Source organism: Chiloscyllium plagiosum, chromosome 47, assembly GCF_004010195.1.
Source record: "Chiloscyllium plagiosum isolate BGI_BamShark_2017 chromosome 47, ASM401019v2, whole genome shotgun sequence".
NCBI classification, from domain to species: domain Eukaryota; kingdom Metazoa; phylum Chordata; class Chondrichthyes; order Orectolobiformes; family Hemiscylliidae; genus Chiloscyllium; species Chiloscyllium plagiosum.
The window spans coordinates 5,781,858-5,792,622 of NC_057756.1; the positions used below are offsets into that span (position 1 = coordinate 5,781,858).

Genomic DNA, 10,765 nt, shown 5'->3' on the forward strand with positions numbered 1-10,765 from the left:
AGAGTGGGATTAGACTGGGTTGGACATTAAAGTGTACAGCAAGTGACAGGGAGAGTGGGATTAGTCTCAATGGGATATCAAATGGTTTGGAGAATGGGTGGGAGAGTTGAATTTGACTGAGTGGAGACTGAGGGGTAGAATGGCATTAAACTGTGTGGCATATTACAGGGTGCAGGGAGTGGGATTAGACTGGGTAGGTTATTACAGTGTGAGGGAAGTGAGGGGCACAGTGGAGTTTGTGGGGTTGCAATATTAGAGTGCATGGGTGTGTGGAATGTTGGGGAAAAGGTGACTGAAATTTCACCAAATTTTAGCAAGCTTCTTCCGAGTCAGCCTCCAGAAGGAGCCCCTGTAAAGGGGGCTTCATTTCCTTCTTAAAAGGATTTACCTCGAGCATCAGCGACCTTCGTGTTCGGGAGCAGTGAGAGCGAGGGCCGGGGGCTACCGGGTAGGTAAATAAATCCTTTAAATACTTACCTTGTCAGAGAGCACGCTGAACAGGAATGTACATGGGCCTGCTGAGTAAGTGAAGTAATATATTTGGGTGGTTACTTTACCTGAAACACTACTTTGGCAGTGCCTCCTACTCTAACCAAAAAATAGTCTGTACGCTGATTGGTAAGGTTACTAGTTTTGTTTTATACTGTCTGTTCGGGAATTTCGAACAGTGGGAATGGATGTTGGGACAGTTGAATGCTCCTTCTGCAGAATGTGGGAGGTAAGGATTACCATTCGTGTCCCTGCTAACTTCATCTGCAGGAAGTGCACCCAACTCCAGCTCCTCGAAAGGGAACTAGAGTTGGAGCTGGATGAATTCCGGATCATTTGGGACGAGGAGGGGCTTATAGAGAGGAGTCACAGGGAGGTAGTCTCACCTCAGGTACAAGAGAAAGGTAGATGGGTTACAGTCAGGGGATGGAAAGGCAACCGTACCAGGATATCCTGTGGCCATTCACCTCCATAACAAGAGTCTGTCCCTGTTGCTCAGAATGGAAGGAGGAAGAGGAGCAGAGCATTAGTCATTGGGGACTCCATAGTTAGGGGGACAGATAGGAGGTTCTGTGGGAGCAAGAGAGACTCACGGTTGGTGTGTTGCCTCCCAGGTGCCAGGGTTTGTGATGTTTTGGATTGTGGTTTTGGGATCTTTAAGGGGGAGTGGGAGCAGCCCCAAATTGTGGGCCACATAGGCACTGAAGTGGGAGATGGCACAGGGCAGGGTGGCACTAGGCAAATGGACACACAAGATGGCCGCTGAGCCGTAAATTGGCCACTTGACACACAAGATGGCCACCGGATCACAATATGGAGAGAGAGACAGCAGAGCACTGCCTGGGGCCACCAGAATGCCAGCACAGGGCACTCATAACCTCGTTGATGAGTTTAAGGCGGGTGAGGGAGAGAATACACATGAGTAGTGTACACTGCCCGCCGAAGTGGCTGGGTCCAGCCAATACCTCCGTTGGAAATGCTCACTGTTTGATACAGACTCAATCCAAAGTGCTAATAGCCAGGGCTGCATTAATCGTCCTTCTCAGGAAGAGCGATTAGTGCCCATTACTACAGCAATGGACTTCCACACAGACACTGAAACTGACCATGTCTACACTGAAACTGACCATGTCTACACTGAAACTGACAATTACCGCGCTGAAATTAACAAAGGCTGCGCTGGAACTGACAATGACTGCTCCCAAACTATTAACGATTCTGCGATGTTTACAATGTTACAGAGACTATAACCTCATCACTGACCTATTCTATTACAAAATGTATAAAAGTATATGCTCTGGTTGGAGAGAAGACTTGCAGCTGACCGCTGTGCTGTTGGTCTCTCTCTCTCTCTCCGGAGCTCCGGAATTTCATTGTACAATAAACTCTTGTCACTGAACCCCGACTCTGACTCGGAGACTGGTGATTTTCCCCACAACAGCACCAACGACATAGGTAGGAAAAGGAATGGGGATGTAAGGCGGAAATTCAGGGAGCTAGGGTGGAAAATTAGAGCTAGAATAAACAGAGTTGTTGTCTCTGGTTGGTCACCCATGCCACGTGCTAGTGAGGAGAGGCATAGGGAGAGAGAGGTGTTGAAAACGTGGCTACAGTGATGGTGCAGGAGGAGGAGGATTCAGATACCTGGATAAGTGGGGCTCATTCTGGGGCAGGTGGGACCTCTACAAATGGGAGGGTCTACACCTGAATCAGAGGGGTACCAATATCTTGGGGGGGGGGGGGGGGAGGGAAATTTGCTAATGCTGTCCGGGAGGGTTTAAACAAATTCAGCAGGGGGAAGGGAACTTGAATTGTAGTTCCAGTACATGAGGTTGAGAGTAGAGAGGTCATAAATAAGGTTTCAAGCTTGCAGGAGTGTACCGGCAGGCAGGAAGGTGGTTTGAAGTGTGTCTACTTCAACGCCAGGTGCATCTGGAATAAGGTAGGTGAACTTCCAGCATGGGTTGGTACCTGGGACTTCGATGTTGTGGCCATTTCGGAGACATGGATAGTGCAGGGTCAGGAATGGTTGTTGCAGATTCCAGGGTTTAGATGTTTCAGTGAGAACAGGGAAGGTGTTAAAAGGGGGGGGGAGGTGTGGCTTTATTAGTCAGGGACAGTATTACGGTTGCAGAAAGGACGTTTGATGAGGGCCCGTCTCCTGAGGTAGTATGGGCTGAGGTTAGAAACAGGAAAGGAGAGGTCAGCCTGTTGGGAGTTTTCTATAGGCCGCCAAGAAGTTCCAGAGATGTAGGGGAAAGGATAGCAAAGATGATTCTGGATAGGAGTGAGAGAGACAGGGTAGTTCTTACGGGGGCCTTTAACTTTCCAAATATTGACCAGGAATACTATAGTTCGAGAACTTTAAATGGGTCAGTTTTTGTCCAGTGTGTGCAGGAGGGTGTCCCTCCACAGAATGTTAGGGCAGTACGGTGGCTCAGTGGTTAGCACTGCTGCCTCACAGCACCAGCATCCCAGGTTCGATCCCAGCCTTGGGCAACTGTCTGTCTGGAGTTTACACATTCTCCCAGTGTCTGCGTGGGTTTCCTCCCACAGTCCAAAGATGTGCAGGTCAGGTGATATGGCCATGCTAAATTACCCATGGTGTTAGGTGCATTAGTCAGAGGGAAATGGGTCTGGGTGGGTTACTCTTTGGAGGGCTGGTGTGGACTGGTTGGGCTGAAGGGTCTGTTTCCACACTGTAGGGAATCTAATAAAAAAAAAATGTAGACAGGCCAACAAGGGATGAGGACACATTGGATTTTCTGCTGAGTAATGAAGCAGGTCAGGTGACAGATTTGGAGGTAGGTGAGCTATTTGATGATAGTGACCATGATTCAGTCACATTTACTTTAGCAATGGAAAGGGATAGGTATATACCGCAGAACAAGAGTTATAGCTGGGGGAAAGGTATTGTGATACGATTAAGCAAGATTTAATATGCGTAGGATTGGGAAAGAAACTGCAGGGGATGGGCACAATTGAAAAGTGGAGCTTGTTCAAGGAACAGCTACTGCATGTCCTTGATAAGTATGTGCCTGTCAGGCAGGGAGGAAGTGGTCGAGCGAGGGAGCTGTGGTTTACGAAGGAAGTTGAATCTCTTGTCAAGAGGAAGAAGAAGGCGTATGTAAGGATGAGACGTGAAGGCCCAGTTAGGGTGCTGGAGAGTTACAAGTTAGTCAGGAAAGATCTAAAGGGAGAGCTAAGAAGTGTCAGGAGTGGACATGAGAAGTCGTTGACAGGTAGGATCAAGGAAAACCCTAAAGCTTTCCAGTGGTATGTCAGGAATAAAAGAATGAGTCGAGTAAGATTAGGGACAATCAAGAACAGTAGTGGGAAATTGTGTGTGGAGTCCAAGGAGATAGGAGAGACACTAAATGAATATGTTTTGTCAGTATTCACACAGGAAAAATACAAAGTTGTCGAGGAGAATACTGAGGTACAGACTGCGAGACTAAACAGGATTGAGATTTACAAGGAGGAGGAGTTAGCAATTCTGCAAAGTGTGAAAATAAATAAGTCCCATGGGCTGAATGGGATTTACCGTAGGATTCTCTGGGAAGCCAGGGAGGAGATTGCAGAGCCTTTGGCTTTGATCTTCATATAATCATTGTCTACAGGAATAGTGCCAGAAGACTGGAGGAGAGCAAATGTTGTCCCCTTGTTCAAGAAGGGGAGTAGGGACAACCCTGGGAATTATAGATCAGTGAGCTTTATGCGGTTGTGGGTAAAGTATTGGAAAGGATTACAAGAGATAGGATTTATAGTCATCTAGAGAGGAATAAGTTGATTAGGGACAGTCAACACGGTTTTGTGACGGGTAAGTCATGCCCTTTGAGAAAGTGACCAAACAGGTGGATGAGGGTAAAGCGGTTGATGTGGTGGATATGGATTTCAGTCAGGTGTTTGATAAGGTTCCCCACGATAGGCTACTTCACAAAATTTGGAGGTTTGGATTGAGGGTAATTTAGCGGTTTGGATCAGAAATTGGCTCGCTGAATAAAGGCAGAGGGTGATGGTTGATGGGAAATGTTCATCCTGGAGTTCAGTTACGAGTGCGGTACTGCAAGGATCCACTGCTGTTTGTCATTTTCATAAGTGACCTGGATAAGGGAGTAGAAGATGAGTTAGTAAATTTGCAGATGGCACTAAGGTCGGAGGAGTTGTGGATAGAGCAGAAGGATGTTGTAGGTTATAGAGGGACGTGGATAAGCTGCAGAGCTGGGCTGAGAGGTGGCAAATGGAGTTTAATGTGGGAAAGTGTGAGGTGATTCACTTTGAAAGGAATAACAGGAATACAGAGGACTGGGCTAATAGTAAGATTCTTGGGTGTCTGGATGAGCAGAAAGATCTCTGAGACCATATACATGGGCCCCTGAAAGTTGCCACCCAGGTTGATAGGATTGTTAAGAAGGCATATGATTTTATTGGTAGAGGGATTGAGTTTCGGAGCCACAAGGTCATATTGCAGCAACAACCTACATTCACCTAGTACCCGTAATGATCTTAACCATCTAAGCGATCATCACTTAAGAAAAACAAATCTGGCCCGGGACCACATCAGGATAGCTCAGGGTCAGGTGATGAAAAACACAGGAAAAGGCGCACTTGCTGTGAGTGCTGGATAGGTTTGTCCCACTGAGGCACAGAAGGGATGATCGGGTGAGGTCCGGCACGTTGCAGGAAGGAAGAAGGACAAGATGGGAAAGTAAAGGATCTTTGGGTAATGATGGAAGTTGTGAATTTAGTCAAAAGGGAAAAAGAAGCATATGTACAGTTTAGGAAGCTAAAATGGGACAGCGCCCCGTGAGGGATCTAAGGAAAGAACTCAAGCAAGGAATTAGCAGCACATGAAATGACCTTGGCTTTTAGGGTTAAAGAAAATCACAAGGTGTTCTATACACATATTAAAAACACCAGGATGGATAGGGAGGAGATAGGACCACTCAGGAATAAAGGAGGGAACTTGTGCTTGGAGGCCGAGGATGTGGGTGAGACCCTAACTGAGTACTTTGCGTCAGTATTCACCCAGGAGAAGGACAATGAGTATAGTGAGATTAGTGTAGAGCATGCTAATATGCTCGGGCATATTGAGATCAAAAAAGAACTAATGCTGGGACTTTTAAAGAACATTAAGGTGGACAAGTCACCAGGGCCTGATGGTACTTACCCCCCCACCCCTCCCCCCCCCGGGGGGCTATTCAGAGAAGGAAGAAAGGAGATTGCTGGGGCCTTGACCAATATCTCTGTATCCTTGTTAGCCACTGGGGAGGTCTGAGACGACTGGCTAATGTTGTGCCTCTGTTCATGAAGGGAAATATGGATAATCCAGGAAACTATAGATCGGTGAGTCTCACATCGGTGGTTGGGAAGCTATTGGAGAGAATACTGAGGGAGAGGATTTACACACATTTGGAAAAGCATTGCCAAGTTAGGGATAGTCACCCTGGCTTTATGCAGGGCAGTTCATGTCTTAGTAACTTAGCTGAATCATTCAAGGAGGTGATGAAGATGATTGATGAGGGTAGAGCAGTGGATGTTGGCTACATGGATTTCAGCATGGCTTTCACAAGGTCCCGCAGTAGTAAGGTAATCCAGAAAATTAAGATGCATGGGATCCACGGTGACTTGGCCATCTGGATTCCGAATTGGCTTGCCTATAAAAGGCAGAGGGCTGTGGTTTGAAGGGTCCCTTTTCTGTCTGGTGATTAGTGGTGTTCTGCCGGGATCTGTACTGGGACCTCTGCTGGTTGTGATTTATATAAGTGATTTGGATGAAAATGTCGATTGGTGGGTTAATAGGTTTGTAGGCAACACAAAGATCGTTGGAGTTGTGTGTAGTGTAGAAGGCTGTCAAAGGATACAGCGGGATATAGATCAGTTGTAGATACAGGCAGAGAAATGGCAGATGGATCCGGGTAAGTGTGAGGTGCTGCACTTTGGGAGATCAAGTGTTCAGGAAAAGTCTACAGCACTGATCTTGGGGTCCAAGATTCTATACGCCCCTGAAAGCGGCCACTCAGGTAGATAGCGAGGTGAAGAAGGCGTTTGGCATGTTCACCTTTATTGGTCAGAGAATTGAACGCAAGAGTCCGGATGTCATGTTGCAGCTTGATAACATTTTGCCTGAGGCTATACTTAGAGTGTAGTGTCCAATACACATTACAGGGAGGATGTGGAGGCTTTGGAGAGGGGGTAAAACAAGTTTACCAGGATGCTGCCCAGATTAGAGCTAAAAAAAAGAGAGACTAGAAAAACTCAGATTGCTTTCTCTAGCGCGGTGGAGGCTGAGGGGAGACCTGAGGGAAGTCGATAAAATTATGAGATGTGGGACAGGGTTGACGGTCAGAATCGTTTGCCCGAATTGAAATGCTGAATACTAGGGGGCATGTGTTGAAGGTGAGAAGGAGGTGTGAGGGGTCAGTTTTTTTAACACAGCATGGTCAGAGTCTGGAACATGCTGCCAGGGTGGTGGTGGGTGGAGGCAGACATGCTAGGCACGGTTAAAGGACTTTTAAATAAGCACATGAATATGCAAATAATGGACCAAAGCAGGCAGAGGTGATTAGTTTAACTTGGCATCACGTCCGGCACAACATCATGGACCTGTTCCTTTGCTGTACTGGTCTACGTATGAGGCAAAAGGTTGAGGCGAGATGTGAGGAAATCCCTTTTCCCCCCCCAGGGTGGTGGGGAATCTGGGACTCACTGTCTGTCGAGGGGGAGAGGCAGAAACCCCTCGTTGAGCAGGGGGTGGTGGGGACAAAAGGAGACTATGAGACAGCAATATCTGTGCACCAAGCACTGGGAAAGGGCAGACAACTCTAAAATATAAATGACGCCTTCTTCCCCCTGCCGGGCACAGTGGGCGGCACGGTGGCACAGTGGTTAGCACTGCTGCCTCACAGCGCCTGAGACCCGGGTTCAATTCCCGCCTCAGGCGACCAACTGTGTGGAGTTTGCACGTTCTCCCCGTGTCTGCGTGGGTTTCCTCCGGGTGCTCCGGTTTCCTCCCACAGTCCAAAAGATGTGCAGGGTCAGGTGAATTGGCCATGCTAAATTGCCCGTAGTGTTAGGTAAGGGGTAAATGTAGGGGTATGGGTGGGTTTCGCTTTGGCGGGTCGGTGTGGACTTGTTGGGCCGAAGGGCCTGTTTCCACACTGTAATGTAATCTAATCTAATCTAAACCTTGATCACCTTGATCCGCAGGAACCTACCTATTTCTGTCTTAAATATACTCAATGACCTGGCCTCCACAGCGTTCTATGGCGGTGAATTCCGGAGGTCCACCACTCTCTGGCTGAAGATGTTTCTCCTTACCTCCATTCTAAACGGTCTTCCCTTACTCTAAGGCTATATCCTAGTCTCCTACCAATAGGAACATCTTCCCAACGCACACTCTGTCCAGACCATTGAGTATTCTGTACGGTTCAGTTAGATCCCCGCACATCGTTCTAAACTCCATCGAGTATTAATCGAGAATCGTCAAACATTCCTCATATGTGAAGCTTTTCAATCCTGGGACCATTCTCATGAACCTCCTCTGAACACACTCCAGGTCAGTCCATCCTTCCTGAGATATGGGACCCCAAAACTGCGCACATACTCCAAATGTGGTCCGACCAGAGCCTCACAGAGCCTCAGAAGTACATCCCTGTCTTTATCTTCTGGTTACAAAGTATTCAGAAAAGGAAATAAAAAGGTGGAGCAGTGACATATTTGGTTAAGGAGAGCATTACAGGACTGGAGAGAGAGGAGTTTTGAGATTAGATTACCTACAGTATGGAAACAGGCCCTTCGGCCCAACAAGCCCACACTGACTCATTGCCCTACCCCACATTTACCTCTGACACTACGGGCAATTTAGCATGGCCAATTCACCTGACCAGCACATCTTTGGATTGTGGGAGGAAACCGGAGCACCCGGAGGAAACCCACGCAGACACGGGGGAGAATGCGCCAACTCCACACAGACAGTTGTCCAAGGTGGGAATCGAACCCAGGTCCCTGGTGCTGTGAGGCAGCAGTGCTAACCACTGAGCCACTTCATGCCATTTTCAGAGGGCTTGATGACAGAAACACTTTGGCTGCAGCTCAGGAACAAGAAGGATGCAATTTGTTTGCTCAGCGTCACACGTAGACCACCCGCTAGTGGGAAGGATATAAAGGAATATATCTGCAAGGCAAGTTTAACCCGGCTTTAGCAAAGAGATTATGATGAGGTTATAAAGACACTGTTTAGATGTTGTTGTGGATCCCACACTGTGGAAAGAATGTGAATGTAATGGAGAGGGTGTGGACATGGGTTATGGGAATGGTACCAGAGAAGAGAAACTTCAGTTCTGAGGACAGATTGGAAAACCGGAGGAAAGGCTGAGGGGAGATTGGGACAGAGGAGAGAGTGAGAAATTGGTCCTGGTTTCAGTTTTAGTGTTTCGCAAAAGAAATGAATGTGAGGTGAAGAGAGGCTGAAAGTGCGGTGGAGTCAGGTTCAGTTGAGGCATTCAGGACCACAAGATGGAAGATGGTTAATTAAACAGAAACTGTGCAGAGGGCGATGGGGGAAAAGGCAGAAAATTGGCACAAAATCAAAATGTTCAGGGAACCACTGCAGACACGATGAGCTGAATCAATCTATTTCTTTTAAACCCAAAACACATAGAGGAGTTGATTAGCCATGTTGGGGATTGGGAAAAGTATTTTTATTTCAAGTGTGACCCATGGAGTGGTGGGACGACATAAGGGTGCAATCACCCAGCCTCAGTGCTAACCCTCCGTTCTGAGATCATCTTGGTAAATGTGCTTTCTCATGTAGGACAGTGATTTCTGATGCTCCACATTACATTTATCTAAAAGGATCCATTCTCTGTGTGTTAGATTTCACAGATAAACCTATGATACACCCTGTGGAAATTGTCACAGGAAAGCGTGTGAATTTAAGCTGTATCTTCAATACAACGTGCACTGGAACAGCACCTGCCTTAACCTGGGACACTCCCACTGCTGCACATGGATCACTCTCAAACACCGTCACTCAGCGTGGGGTCACTCTGAGCTATACTTCTGTTCTGAGCCTGACACCATCACTCAGACACCAGGGACAAACGCTCACCTGCAGAGTGAGTTATCAGAGCAGACCCTCATACTGTCAGTGAAATGTAACATCATTTGATGTTTGCTATAACAGCTTAGATTGTGGGAGCTTGCTGTGTACAGTTGCAAATATGTTAAATACCAGCTTTAAAGGAAGCAACCTCAGAACAGTTTATATCTGACTGCATAATTGACTTAATAGCAGGAGTCAGAGAGTGGTGGTGGAGGATTGCTTTTTCAAACTGGAGGCCTGTGACCAGCAGTGTTCCACAAGGATTGGTTCCAGGTCCTCTTTTGTCTGTCATTCATATAAATGGTTTAGATGAGAATCTAGAAGGCTTGGTTAGTAGGTTTGTGGATGACACCCATATTGGTGACAGAAAGAAGGTTTTCTAAGATTTCAAAGGGATCTTAACCAAATGCCTGAGAAATGGCAGATAGAGTTCAACCTGGATCATAGAGTCATAGAGACATAGAGATGTACAGCACAGAAACAGACCCTTCGGTCCAACCTGTCCATGCTGACCAGATGTCCCAACCCAATCTAGTCCCACCTGCCAGCACCCGGCCCATATCCCTCCAAACCCTTCCTATTCATATACCCATCCAAATGTCTCTTAAATGTTGCAATTGTACCAGCCTCCACCACATCCTCTGGCAGCTCATTCCATACATGTACAACCCTCTGTGTGAAAACGTTGTCCCTTCGGTCTCTTTTATATCTTTCCCCTCTCACCCTAAACCTATACTCTGGACTCCCCCACCCAGGGAAAAGGCTTTTTCTATTTATTCTATCCATGCCCCTCATAATTTTGTAAACCTCTATAAGGTCACCCCTCAGCCTCTGACGCTCCAGGGAAAACAGCCCCAGCCTGTTCAGCCACTCCCCATAGCTCAAAGCCTCCATCCCTGGCAACATCCTTGTAAATCTTTTCTGAACCCTTTCAAGTTTCACAACATCTTTCTGATAAGAAGGAGACCAGAATTGCAGGCAATATTCCAACAGCGGCCTAACCAATGTCCTGTACAGCCGCAACATGACCTCCCAACTCCTGTACTCAACACTCTGACCAATAAAGAAAAACATACCAAATGACTTTTCACTATCCTATCCACTTGCGATTCCACTTTCAAGGAGCTATAAACCTGCACTCCAAGGTCTTTTTGTTCAGCAACACTCCCT

General features: G+C 47.1%; 1 long non-coding RNA gene across 1 annotated transcript in view; it reads left to right on the plus strand.

The window, feature by feature from the left end:
- The window catches only part of LOC122544173, a 56,762-nt gene that overhangs the window by 19,889 nt on the left and 26,108 nt on the right, over nt 1-10,765 (plus strand). The window lies entirely within an intron of this gene.